This window comes from Hevea brasiliensis, chromosome 13 (assembly GCF_030052815.1).
Source record: "Hevea brasiliensis isolate MT/VB/25A 57/8 chromosome 13, ASM3005281v1, whole genome shotgun sequence".
In the NCBI taxonomy this organism is placed as follows: Eukaryota; Viridiplantae; Streptophyta; class Magnoliopsida; order Malpighiales; family Euphorbiaceae; genus Hevea; species Hevea brasiliensis.
The window spans coordinates 65,457,025-65,462,349 of NC_079505.1; the positions used below are offsets into that span (position 1 = coordinate 65,457,025).

Sequence of the window (5,325 nt, forward strand, 5' to 3'; positions counted from 1 at the left end):
TAGGGTTTATGATTGTTTGTGATGGAAGCTTTCCAAAACCTTGAGCTTCTAACTTGCTCACAGATGAGGCTAACTGAATATCTGTCTCTCTATATTTTGAATGCTATTTTTGGTCTCCTATTGAAACTGTTGTGTATTGTTAGCCAAAGCCTTAACAATTTCATCAAGTGGCATACCTTGATTTGAGGGAGGTGGAGGTGGAGGCGGTTATGGTTGATTCACTTGTGGTCTTTGCTGCTGGTATCGATTTTGCACCGATTGATTCCCATAACTCAAATTGGGATGATCTTGCCATCCTAGATTATAAGTATTCGAATAGGGATCATACCTGCGTTGTGGCTGTCCATAATGTCCTACTACATTAGCATGTTGCATTGATTCATCCTCTTGTAACGCAGGACACATATCAGTAATATGACCCGAACCTGAACAAATTCCACATACCTTAAAAGTTTGCATGTTTCCTATAGCCAACTGCCTTACTAAAGAAGTTAAATCAGAAATCTGTTTCTCAAGGTTAGATGTACTTACCTCATTAACCTTCATGGATGAGTGATCCATTCTCATTCCAAACTGCTGAGAATTTGCTGCCATGTTAGCAATCAGTCTCCTTGCTTCATTTGGTGTCTTGTCAACCAAAGCTCCTCCACTAGTAGCATCTATCATACTGCGGTCCATTGGTAGAAGTCCCTCATAGAAATATTGAATTAACAGCTGCTCACTTATTTGATGATGGGGACAGCTTGCGCACAGCTTCTTAAATCTCTCCCAGTACTCATACAAGCTCTTCACATTGTACTGTCGAATTCCACAAACTTTTTTTCTTATGTTGGCAGCACAAGAATCAGGAAAATACTTATCCAAAAATATCTGCTTCATCCCATTCCATGAGTTGACAGATCTGGAAGGAAGGAAATACAGCCAATCCTTAGTTGTGCCTTTCAGTGAGAAAGGGAAAGCTCGAAGCTTGATTTGATCCTCTGAAATTCCTTGAGGTTTCATGCTGGAACACACAACATGAAATTCTTTTAAATGCTTATGTGGATACTCACCTGCAAGACCATGAAACTTAGGCAACAAATGGATTAGTCCAGATTTCAACTCAAAAGCAACATTTAAAGTAGGTTATTGAATACACAAAGGCTGTTAGTTTAGATCAGGAGCAGCCAACTCTTTCAAAGTTCTAGCAGCCATGGTTTCGTTTTTGGAATTTGAATCCGAATTTGAATATAAACTTAACTCCTTTGGAGATTGGACTCCTTCAGATGTACTCAGAATCAGCCTACCTTGCTTAGCCAATTTTCTCAACTGTTTAGCTATTTTTTCTACTTTTGGATCAAAGATCAACTCACCAGATTAAGAAGTTCTTGTCATAAACAGAAAGAAATCAAAGTAAAAACAGAAAAATGCCTCAAAACCTTAGGAAACGATGGAATTTGACCTCAAGAGGGTGGGGCAAAAGAATCCTACGAATTCACTGGTTTTGATCAGAGCGTCGTTTCCTTCAAAATAGGTATGGGCCACCCTCCAAATTCAACCAAAATTCTTAATGAACAGTAACACCGTAAAAGAAATTTTTTTTTTCACAAACCTAAAAACAGCAACAACTCACAAAAAAAATTAATAACATAATACACAAAACAAAAAATCCAATAAATTTCAGTCCCCAGCAACGGTGCCAAAATTCTTGATGGGTGTAGAATCCACCAGAAATTAAATTAACTAAAATCACCAAGTATGAAATATTTTCTGCAGTAAGTGGTGAATCCAGGTCGAACCCTAGAGACTAAATTATTAAATTTCGTGCACTTGTGCAATGAAAAATGAAAGGGACAAAGATTGAGGGGGTTTGGTAACACAAAATCAGAAGAAATTAGAAATTCAAGAACTAAATACAAAAATATCAATTTAAACAAACTTCAATCCAAGGTAATTCTCATTCCAATGCATTGATTTGATCATAGACAAAAGAAATACAATTATCTCTTATTGAATACTTAACGTAGATTTACCAAACAGCGAGGTAAACCCCTGACTTCCTTATACTCATCAATTCGAGCCCAGCACTCTTGTTGACTCTAATTATTAACTGAATTGGTATTAAGCAATCCTCATCAAATTAATAACTGCTTTAAGAATAGGAAGCAGTTAAGCTGAACAACAATTTATGAAGCATAAATCATTTAATCCACCATATTGTTTCCTTAGATTATTATCGAAAACTGGGATCATAATCAATAAAACCTAATTGCTGCCTATGTTCAATCTTACACAACAATTACGGATTATAAAGATGAACTAGCAATTGATCTCATCAAATAATCAACTAATATGCCTTTTTAGCAAATCATTCAATAGATCAAAGACAAATAAATCAGAAAACAATATATATTCAAAAAGACATAAATTAAATTAAGAACCTGGTCTCAAAAATCAAGCAAAAGAACTTGAATCCCTTGAACTGAATTAAAAACTTAGCCACTCATGGCTTACAGAAAAATAAAGAAGAATTCTAAAAGATGAATGGAGAGGCTACTAAATGATTTTGAAGGCAAAAACTCCAAAATTTGATTCCCAATTAGCAAAAATCCTAACACAGAAAAGAGTTGCAATCTCTTTTGACAATTAATTTGGATGAGAATGAGATCTTCAGATCTTTGTTAATTTAATAAAATTTACAAAGAAAAAAGAAAAGTATATTTTGACAGAGAATCGAGCTTTATCAAGGAAATAACGGTATGTGATTTTCAGTTTAACATTTTTTGGTCTGAAAATCATTATTAGATAAGTGATAAAATAAAAACTAAAACCCTTTTCATTAAATAAGTTATCCATTTAAAAAAAAAAAACAAAAAAAAAAAGAAATTGCAGCGTTAACGAACGCACCCTTAATTAATTGTTTTAATTGAAACCAAGGTAATGGTAAATTAACTATAGTGACTCTTTTGTTGACATATTATATTTATTTGAGTTGATTGGCACTTTTACATCATTTAGATTAGATACGAGTAGTTGAACTTAGCCATAATTTTTCATGATGCTATTAATAATGGTTAAAAAATTATAAAAGTCAAATTCACTCTCCCTAATCAACTCAAATAAATATGCTAAGCATATTCAAATCAAAGCTTTATAATACACTAAGGCAAAGCAACTCCAAAATTTTGTCAATTAACTCAACCAACTCAACATTTAAATCTTTCAAGCCATGAGTTACAAGATAAATCAATAAATAACATAAAAATAAAGAGAGAAGGATTGAGAGAATTGAGACACAAGGATTTTATAGTAGTTTGGCTTTAAGTAGCTACATCCACTCTATCAAATATCTACTTTCAGTTTTCACTCCACTATTTGCTCTTTTCAGTGGGTAAGAAATAGGCCTTTGTACATCTACAAGACTTCACTACGTACTTGCAACATTACAAGTGTCATCCTCGCAAGAATAATCAACTTCAAGCTTATAAGATGCTTAAGAACAATAAATATGTTTAGGTTTGATTTGAATCACTCTCACTAACTGAAAAATACAAGATTAAAGAGCTATTAAGATGTGAGAGAAGGTTTGCCTATGATAGAATAATGAAAAAAGATGAAGGCTCAAGATTGAATGCTCATAAATGATCACAATAAATCTCTTAAGAGTTGTAATGCTGTCATTAGGTGAAAAGGTAGTAAATCAAGCCTTATATAGGCATGTTTGAAGGGTTGAAGAGCCCACTTGAGAACTTGTCTAATGGCTAGAAATATTTGAAAAACTAGCCATTGGTCCGTAGAAAAATGTGCAGGCTGGTTTTAGTTAAGGAGGCAAAAAATAACTAGGTAATTTTTTTTTTGAGTAAGAGTTAGCTAAAAACAAAGCAACCATGAATAAGGTAGTTACTTTTGATCTCTAATAAAATTATATACTAAAAGTAGGTAACTAATTTAGCTACTATCTAATTTAAACTTCAGTTCCACCATTTTGTCTTCAATTAGCAAGTTTGAATGCTTCAAATACTAGCTGATTGATATGCAAACATGGAAAGTATTAAAATTGATAATAAAAAATAAACAATAATAACTTTAAACAATTATTACAATATTTACCTGTAGTAATGTCAACCATCCAAATTTACAATGTTTTCATTGGTGCTACTTATTTCACAAAGTGCAAATGCTGAAAAATAAATAAAAAATAATTTAGCAAATAAATTAACAAATAAAAGAAAATGAATTGAGATTAACAAATACTCTTTTCAAGCCTTTCAAGATCTGCTAATTGTTCTTCAATACATTTGTGGCAATGGGATTTCCCTAATCAATCTTATGCGCATATTTAGGTTTTAACAATTTTAGGAGCTAAAGAACTCCTAAAAGAATCCAGTACTCTACCTCCAGTGCTAAAGGTTGATTTTAAAGCAACTGTGGATATAGGTACTGCAAGTATATCTCTTACCATAATTGAAAGGATGGGAAACCTACTAGAATTAAATTACCACCACTTTAATATATTAAATTCTTCTTTTTCATCCACCACTTTAATGCCCTCATTTAGATAGCAATCTAAATCAGACTTATTGTTAGCTTCTCTAGTCTCTATTTTATGCTTCAAGAACTGATCCCCCAAATTCAACCTTGATTTCTTTTTTGTTCCTTCACTTCAATTGTTTTCACTTCTATTTCCAATAACAATGCTATCACTTTCATTTTCAGCTTGAAATATTTTCTTATGTTCATTAAACAATTCATATACAGCCAATTTAATTTTCTTTGCTAATTCCATGCCCTTTTCTTTCCCATACACAGTTGAAAGAGCAAATTCCATAAATTCCAACTTATATCAAGGATCAACCACCACTTCTATATAAATTATTTTATTCATCTTATGAGGATCCCCCCAATATTTATCAAATTTCACCTTCATCCTATCACCCATACATGCTAATTCTATGTTATCACTCCCTTGCCACTCTTGCAATAAACAATCAACTGAACTGATCTCATTAAAAAATATATTAGAAGTGACATATCTATATCCTAATATTCTCAAGGTAAGATCATAAAAGTGGCCCAAAAAATCTACAACTCTGCTAACATGTTCACAATCCAAACTATCTGGAAAACCATAACCTGATTGAAGAACAAGCTTAAAGTTGAAGGAACGAAAGCGTGAAAAACACAAGTTTATACCATTGAATTCAAAAATTTTCACCTAGGGTCACATGCATCATGCAAGATTTATTTTTATCTATTTGATTTCAATGATAAACAACATATTAAAACTCTTTTAATATGTTTTTGGATCTTTATTTGCCATTTAAGATTTTAAATTAATCAGATTAA

The 5,325-nt window shown here is 32.3% G+C and overlaps 1 non-coding gene across 1 annotated transcript; it reads left to right on the forward strand.

Annotated features, from left to right (window-relative positions):
• The first annotated feature begins 724 nt into the window (after positions 1-724).
• LOC131172405 (small nucleolar RNA R71) lies at positions 725-831 on the forward strand. The gene has a single exon (XR_009142883.1). It is a non-coding gene; the product is annotated as a small nucleolar RNA R71 (small nucleolar RNA).
• The last annotated feature ends 4,494 nt before the right edge of the window (positions 832-5,325 follow it).